Source organism: Ictalurus furcatus, chromosome 15, assembly GCF_023375685.1.
Source record: "Ictalurus furcatus strain D&B chromosome 15, Billie_1.0, whole genome shotgun sequence".
NCBI classification, from domain to species: domain Eukaryota; kingdom Metazoa; phylum Chordata; class Actinopteri; order Siluriformes; family Ictaluridae; genus Ictalurus; species Ictalurus furcatus.
This window is the reverse complement of record NC_071269.1, coordinates 24911291-24920629: the sequence shown is the minus strand read 5'-3', so window position 1 is coordinate 24920629 and position 9339 is coordinate 24911291. Positions and strand designations below refer to the sequence as shown.

At 41.3% G+C, this 9339-nt stretch overlaps 1 long non-coding RNA gene across 1 annotated transcript; it reads right to left on the bottom strand.

The window, feature by feature from the left end:
- Positions 1 to 295: 295 nt before the first annotated feature.
- LOC128619765 (uncharacterized) lies at positions 296 to 6115 on the bottom strand. The gene is made up of 3 exons (XR_008388000.1): positions 6030 to 6115; positions 602 to 788; positions 296 to 517 (listed from the first exon to the last, which is right to left on the bottom strand). It is a non-coding gene; the product is annotated as an uncharacterized LOC128619765 (long non-coding RNA).
- Between the last annotated feature and the right edge of the window lie 3224 nt (positions 6116 to 9339).

The following is a 9339-nucleotide window of genomic DNA, read 5'->3' as shown; positions in this document are numbered from 1 at the left end:
GAATTAGAAAGTTGATCATGCCGTATGTTTGACACCCCTGGCATAAAGCATCTTTTCCATAATAACCATTAGGCCTGGATTTGAATGGCATAAAGCTCTTATAAATGGTGATCCTTCACCAAATAGTGTGTGTGTGTGTGTGTGTGTGTCTCACCAAGAGATCTAAACCCAGGCCTAACCGTATATTGACCAAGCAAGTGTTCGTTTTCCATCACATTACTCTACGTGTAAAAGTAGGAGGGGTTTGTTTGGCGGTTATGGGGCAGCGATGGCGACTGACAGACACGAGGCAGAATCACATTTGAACACGCCTGTATTTTTATAATCTCAGTTTGCATGTTTAACTTTCAAGTTAACAATCACGTGATTAAATTCTCGCGCATACAGGAACTCTCGAAGTCCTTCGCAATACCTATGGCTTCTTTCGGGCCCTCCCTCTTCCTCTCTTCGCCGCTCCGCCCTTTACTTCATTAGAGACGGCACCCTTGTCCTGGCCAATCTCGTTCATGGTCTCTTGCTAGTGTAAAGGAAATAGAGCGAGAAACGGATTAGGATCGATGTGAATCAATCAAAGTGCAGACCAGAATCAGTAAGTACTAACCACTGCAGTCTCGGAACAGCCCACGAGACCCGCCGTTTCGGAGATGCTCTGACCCAGTCGTACAGCCATCACAATTTGGCCCTTGTCAAACTCGCTCAGCTCCTTAGGCTCGTCCATATTCACTGCTTCCGACACATCGACTTCGAGATCTGACTGTTTACTTGCTGCGCCTTTTTACTTGGTGCCACTGTAATGAGATAATCAAATGTCATTCACTTCACCCGTCAGTGGTTTTAATGTTACGGCTGATCGATAAACACCGTATTTATTAACACCTAAAGGGAACAAAAAAAAATATCCAGGAATCTGCAAAAATGCTTGTCTTAGACAAGCGTATGTTTTTATTACACTAAACGAGCACGTTATTAAGAACGGTGGTGCATTCATGCAGTTATTTAATCAGATAATCATAAAGCAGCAGCACACTGCACAAAATCGTGCTGATACGGGTCAGAATCAGAATGGAGAAAAAAGTGACAGTGGCATGATTGTTGGTGCCAGAGGGGCTGCAACAGCAAAAGACCACGTCAGGCTCCTCTTCCGCCAGCCAAGAACAGAAAGCGGAACCAGGAAAAAACATAGCCTGGTCTGATGAATCTCGATTTCTGCTCAGGCACACAGATGGTGGGGTTAGAATTTGGTACAAGAGACATGAATCCATGGACGCAACTTGCCTTTTGTCAACAGTCCAGGCTGGTGGAGGTAGTGTAATGGTGTGGGGAAAGTTTTCTTGGTGCACTTTGGGCACGTTAATACCTATCAATCATCACTTGAAGGCCACACCCTATTTGAGAATTGTTAGTGAGCGTGTGCGTCCCTTCATGGCCACGATTTAACCACGTCTCAAAGCAAACGTTGTCTCAAACTGAACTTATTGTCATGTTCATGAAACCACTGTTTTTCAGTGGCCTTGCCAGATCCCAGCCACCGGATCTGAATCCAATAGAGCGCCATTGGGACGTGGCAGAACGGGAGATTCGCGGCATGAAAGTGCGCCTGAAAAATCGGCAGGAATTGCATGATGCGATCATCTCGACATGGACCAGAATCTCCAACATCTTGTGGAAACCATGCCATGACGAATATGGACTATTTTGAGAGTCTAACCAGTATTCGCATAATGTTCCTAATAAAGTGCTCAGTGAGTGTATGTTATCATACTGCCCAAACCTAGTTTAAACCCTTTAATGTAGGGGGCTTCAATCTTACCCACATAGGGCAGGTGTTTCGGCAGGCTTTCATACCAGCCATAAAGGAGGTACACTTGCTAGGTGATTGGACACCAAGATGGACTGATTAAGTGGAATCAGGTGTGGCTCTTGTCTGCAGCCACACCGGCTCTTTGTGGATAAGACTGAAGCCCGCTGCTGAGATTGAAGCCTTATGCTAAAATGCTTTAAATTATTCTTCAATCTAGACTCCAAACCCATAATGACAAAGCAAGAACCAGATTAGTGATAACTTTGCGAAATATCACACTGACATAAGTATTCAGACCTTTTGCTATGACACTTGAAATTTACACCGATCAGCCATAACATTAAAACCACTGACAGGTGAAGTGAATGATATTGATTATCTTATTACAGTGGCACATGTGAAGGGGTGGGATATATTTATTAGGCAGCAAGTGAACAGTTACTTCTCGAAGTTGATGTGTTGGAAGCAGGAAAAATGGGCAAGTGTAAAGCGATGACTATCACAGGGAAAAGGCAAGCTGGCGGAGGCAGTGTGATGCTCTGGGGAATGTTCTGCTGGGAAACCTTGGGTCCTGGCATTCATGTGGAATAGACACCAGCGATCCTGACCCCTTCTGCTCTCCAAACCTGCCTGATCCATCCCGATGTCCTACTCCTGGTTGGAGTTATCAACTGGAAATCACTCACTGCTGCTGAGGATGGCCCCACATGGTCAGCCTAAAGATCATCGAGATTACGGAGGATGGTGCCACTTGAAAACCATGAAGATGAAACCATGACCACAATTCATATGAACAGGTGTGCTATGGTAGCTCAGGACTACAATTGCTGCAAACAGTTTTGCATTCAATCTCCATCAGTGACCAGTGGAGAAGTTCGACAAAACAGACTTAATGTGTAAACTGTAACGAATTTCCTGGTTACACAATTGCACATTTTGACCATGTACACATTTATAGAAGGGATTTATTTATAATCACACTATCCGGTGTCACCCAGATGAGGACGGGTTCCCTTTTGAGTCTGGTTCCTCTCAAGTTTTCTCCCTCATATCATCTCAGGCTGCTTTTCCCTTGTAGTCGGATCCACGGATGCCCCACCATGCAAGATGTTTCTACACCTCGACTGGAGTTCACCTGAGGCAGATTCAATTAACTGGGCATGATTTGTGAAGGCACACACCTGTCTATATAATCTCTAACAGCTGAAAATGTACATCAGAAAAAAAAAACCAAACAAACCATGAGGTCAAAGAAAACTGCCTGCAGAGTTCAGAGACAGGATTGTGTCAAGGCACAGATCTGGGGAAGGTGACAAAATAATTTCTGCTGCATTGAAGAGCACAGTGGCCTCCATAATTCTTAAATGGAAGAAGTTTGGAACTACCAGGACTCTTACAACCTAGAGCTGGCCACCTGTCTAAAATGAGCAATCGTGAGAGAAGGGCCTTGGTAAGAGAGAGGTGACCAAAAACCCGATGGTTACTCTGGTTGAGCTCCAGAGATCATGTGTGGAGATGAGAGAAACTTGCAGAAGGTCAACCATCATGGCAACACTCCACTGATCTGGGCTTTATGGCAGAGTGACCAAATGGAAGCCTCTCCTCAGTATAAGACACATGAAAGCCTGCCAGGAATTTGCAAAAAAGCGTGAGAAACAAGATGTTCTGGTCTGAGGAAACAAAGACTGAACTGTTTGGCATCAGATCTCTGGAGGAAACCAGGCACTGCTCATCACCTGTGCAATACCATCCCAGTGGTGAGGCATGGTGGTGGTAGCATCATGCTGTGGCGGTGTTTTTCAGCAGCAGGGACTGGGGTACTGGTCAGGGTAGAAGGAAAGCGATAGAAAGAAGGAGAAGTCCTTAATGAAAACAGTCCCCTCCAAAACAATTTACTTGTTTTTCCTGTAGACGGAAGACATTTGGGTTTGAGATCAAAAGATGAATATGAGAAGAGAGTTTAGAATTTCATGGCACATTTTGAACCAGACCACCCAATGTGTAGGCGAGCAAACGTATTGGAACATGTGACTGCCAGGTGTTTCTTGTTACCCAGGTGTGTCCTGTTAGATTGACTGTTTAAACAATAAATAGCTGTGAACATCTACACTTGGTTTTAGCCTTCAGTTTCACCTGTGAAGACTGCATCTGGTGTTAAAATGGATAAACCAACATGAAGATCCGAGAGCTGTCTATGGGAGAAAAGCCAGCCATTTTGAAGCTGAGAAAAGAGTGAAAATCAATCAGAGGCGTTCCACAAGCATTAGGCATAGACAATACGACAATTTGGACTGTCCTGAAAAAGAAAGAACCCACTGGTGTACTGAGTAACAGACATGGAACGGGTTGGCCAAGGAAAACAACAACAGCTGACGACAGAATATTGTGAGAGCTGTGAAGAAAAACCCAAAAACAACAGTCAGTGACATCACCAACAACCGCCACAGGACAGGGTGAAGGTCTCACAATCCAGCGTTCAAAGAAGACTTCGAGAGCAGAAATATAGAGGCTGTACCACAAGATGCAAACCGCTCATCAGCAGTAAGAATCAGAAAGCCAGACTGGAATTCGAAAGAAATACAGAGATGATCCACGACAGTTGTGGAACCGAGATGAACATCTACCAAAGTGATGGAAAGGTCAAAGTGTGCAGAAAGAAAGGATCTGCTCATGATACAGAACATACAAGCTGATCTGTGAAACATGGTGGAGGTAGCATCATGGCTTGGGTGCTTCTGGAACATTCTCACTAATCTTTATTGATGATGAACCCATGATGGTAGCAGCAGGATGAATTCAGAAGTTTACAGGAACATCCTGTCTGATAATTTACAGAGAAATGCATCCGAATGAATCAGGAGGAACTTCATCATGCAGCGAGACATCGATCCAAAACACACTTCCACCTCAACACAGGACTTCATCAGGGGAAAAGTGGAAGGTTTTAGACTGGACAAGTCCATCACCAGACCTTCACCCAACTGATCAGCATCTCACCTCCTGAAGAGGAGACTGAAGAGAGAAACCCCCCGAAACAAACAACTACAGAAAGAAGCTGCAGGAAAAACCTGGAAAAGCATCACAAAAGTAAAATGCAACAGTTTGGTGATGTCTGTGGGTTACCGGCTTGATGCAGTTATTGCAAGCAAGGGATATACAACCAAAATTTCAGCTTTATTTACTTTAAGATTTATCTGTTCCTTTACGTACAGCACAAACTAATGAATTGGGCTTGTCGTTCCAATAGTTTCAGAGAGGACCGCACGTCAATGTCATATTTCAATTTTGTCTTTTTAATAAGTAAAATGATCACAAATCTGGTTTTGCATCATCATTACCGGGTATGGAGATTAATGTGGAAAAAAAAGTATTTAAAGCATTTAAGCATAAAGATGCAACATTTTTTTTTTTAAAGGAAAGGATCTGAATATTGTGAATATATATGAACCTTCAATATTAATTTCAGACATAATAAATCTATTATTATTATTATTATTATTATCATCATCATTTTAAACATACTATTTTAGCCTCATCCAATTACTTTTTAATTTTTGATATTCAGACAGAATAAATCGATACATAATGCGATTTTTAGTTTAAAAACAAGACAACAGCTAAAAAAAAATCTGGATATACGTAGACTATAAATAATTCATGCATCAAAAGGTTTAATCTTTAAAAAATGACTTTCATTAGATAAATATTTAGCTCTTCACACCAGTTTAACCTTCTACTAAATCTCCACACATTATATATGAGATATATTACACATGAAACGTGTGTCCCTAAACCGTGCAATTCAACTCCTGAAATCATTTTCCAGCTGGGAAATTTTATACCAAAGACGAATTTGCATAATTAATGCACAATAACAACCATGCACAAAAACAACAACAACAACAACATCAGAAATGTGAAATACCTCTACTTCATGTATAACTGTTAAAACAACAACAACAGAAATTTAAATACCTCTACTTAAAATATAACTGTTAAAACAACAACAACAACAGAAATTTAAATACCTCTACTTAATATATAACTGTTAAAACAACAACAAAAGAAATTTAAATACCTCTACTTAATATATAACTGTTAAAACAACAACAAAAGAAATTTAAATACCTCTACTTAATATATAACTGTTAAAACAACAACAACAGAAAGTGAAATACCTCTACTTAATGTATAACAGTGTTAAAACAACAACAGAAATGTGAAATACCTCTACTTAATATATAACAGTGTTTCAAAACAAACATTAACCGCTTTTCCTGCGACTCGAACATGGATGAAGGTTTTCCTGTTTATGTCAGAGCGCGCTTCTGATTGGCTGGTGATGGTGACGTCATTCTGTGCGACACAGTTGTGCTCTACAATCCCTCGTGTGCAGCAGAAATTCTGCACCGCGCTAGTTTTAAAGCACTCCGAGTAAAGGTTTAGGACTGAGTTTACTTCACGCCCTGACCTACACAATGAATTGTCCGCTGTAACATATGTAAGACAGTCTACTTTCAGAAACAAGAGAATAAATGTGACGAGCACTGCTGCGTCTGGAAAGTTCAACAGCTGTTTAAACAGCTGACAGAACCCAAACCACCGACAGAAGTCAGAGCAGACTTGCAGTGCCATTACTTTTTGAATGGAAATGTTACGTTATTCCAGCACGAAAAGGAGTATGTGACAGGAGAAAAAGTCAGGTGGAGGTTCTCTCTTTCAAAGATCATGATTATTGTGCTGTTCCGGCTCCAAGCACATCACCAGGTGATGCACGCAGAGAAAGCAGCATCATTAATGCACTGTGCACCTAGAATTCTTTTCCCAAGAATATAATCATCCCTTTCGATACTGATCTAAATATACAAATACTGGGCAAAAGTCTTAGGCACATGCAAAGAAATGCTGTAAAGCAATCAGAAAGCCTTCAGAAAGAAATCAGTCAAAAATACTGTAAAGAGAGTAAACAAAGTGCATATTTGATGTGACAATCCTTTAAAAAAGGAAATTAGCTGGTAATTAGGAAATTACTGAGCGTCTTGGAGAATCTGACACAGCTTTTCTGGAGACTTTGGCTTTTTTTTTGCAGCAAAACCCAGCAGACTTCATTATGGTATCATATATATATATATATATATATATATATATATATATATATATATATATATATAGTGTTAAAAAAAAGGATTGTTAGGACATATAACCATGCAGAAATCACAAAATAAAAATCTAGAATAAAATTTGCACTAATAACACAGTACTGCAATTGACAATATAATGAGCACCTCTATAATTCTATATTTTACTGTATCTAGATAAAATATTTCGGCTCAGAATGCAGCAGCACTCCTCGTCTTCAACCGGCCCAAGAGAACCCATGTCACACGCCTCTTCGTCTCCCTCCGCTGGCTTCCTGTAGACGCCCGTATCAAATTCAAGGCCTTGTTGCTCATGTACAAGACCTTGTCTGGAACAGCACCCTCCTACCTCAACACTCTCCATGAGGCTTACGTTCCCTTATGCAATCTGCGATCGGTTAACGACCGACGCTTAGTAGTGCCTACTCAGTGTGGCTCAAGATCCCTTTCCAGAACCTTCACACTATGTGTCCCTCAGTGGTGGAATGAACTTCCAACCTCAATCCGGACCACAGAATCTGTCACTATTTTCAAAAAACAGCTAAAGACCCACCACTTCAGTGAGCATATAACTAATCCCTAAAATGCCAACCCCACATTATCCTAAAAAAACAAACAAAAACTTACTCTGGCTCTTACACCTCTACTCTGTGCACTTTGCTTCTCTAGAACTCGATTAAAGATCTTGTATGGTAGCACTACTTGTATTGTTCTCCGCTTGATATATCACTTTGCTCATATTTCCTCATTTGTAAGTCGCTTTGGATAAAAGCATCTGCTAAATGAATAAATATAAGTGTAAAATAACTAGAAAAATGTATTCTAGGGAAAACGATGTTCCATATAGTGATTAATACGAGTGTGTGCATGTAAACTTTTCTATGTTTTAACTAAAACTGACAAGCGGATGATGATTAAACCTTGTGTATGCACAGTATGTGTGCTTGAACGCTTTTGGCTGTTATGGAAATCTCTGGTGAACCTCACATACATTCCGTATAGTATTATTATGTATCGAAACCACCGAAAAGTGACGCGTGTAAGGTTGGACGCTTTCACTAATGCAAAAATCAACAACGTGAAGATATCCTATACATATATATTACAGCTCTGAGTTGTACTTTTCCACATATGGACAGGTTTATTGCTCCTGGTTTTGACGGTAAGGCCAAAAGTATGCGGACACCAGACCATCACACTTGTGTGTGCTTGATGAACATCTCATTATTTGCTGTTATAATAAGCTCCACTCTTATTGAAGGCGTTCCACTAGATTTTGGGGCGTGGCTGTGTGGATTTGTGTTCATTCAGCTACAAGAGTGTTAGTGAGGTTGAGGTCAGGTGCTGATGTTGACGTGAGGAGGCTCCAGTTCCAGTTCATCCCAAAGATGTTCAGTGGGGTTGAGGTCAGGGCTCTGTGCAGGACACTCGGGTTCTTCCAACCTAAACACACCATGTCTTCATGGAGCTCGCTTTGTGCACAGGGGCATTGTAATGCTGGAACAGATTTGGACCTGTTAGTTCCAGTGAAGGGAACTTGATGATCAGGTGTCTACGTACTTTTGGCTGCAAGTCTTATACATCCACTTATACACTGCTATAGAACATTCATCTACATTCATCATGTATGTACATATCAGGCTGTTACCTTTCTATCTGCATATTTATTACAGTAAGACCTCTCTACTGTCGTTTACATTTACTTATTTTTTCCTATTATTATTGTGTTGCTGTAAGACATTAATTTCCCCATGAGGGACTACTAAAAGCTTTTCTTATATTATTTTGGACACTATATATTATCCATCCATCTTCTACCGCTTACTCCTTCTTCAGGGTCGCGGGGGAGCCTGGAGCCTATCCCAGGGAGCATCGGGCACAAGGCGGGGTACACCCTGGACAGGGTGCCAGTCCATCGCAGGGCACAATCACATACACACTCACACACCCATTCATACACTACGGACACTTTAGACACGCCAATCAGCCTACCATGCATGTCTTTGGACTGGGGGAGTAAACCGGAGTACCCGGAGGAAACCCCCACAGCACGGGGAGAACATGCAAACTCCACACACACGGCCCAGCGGGAATCGAACCCCAGGTGTGAGGCGAGCGTGCTAATCACTAAGCCACCGTGCGCCCCCACTATATATTATCTTGTATCATAAATTCTTCATTCTAATATCGAGGTACTGGATTTTTCATTTCCATGAGCTGTAAGCCGTAATCATCGAGATTAAAACAAAAAAAGGCTTGAAATATTTCACTTTATGTGTAATCAATCTAGAATATATTAAAGTTCAACTTTTTGAATTAAATTACGGGGAAAAACAAACTTTTCCACCATAGTAAAATTGTATGAGATGCACCTATCGCGCGCGCGCACACGCACGCACG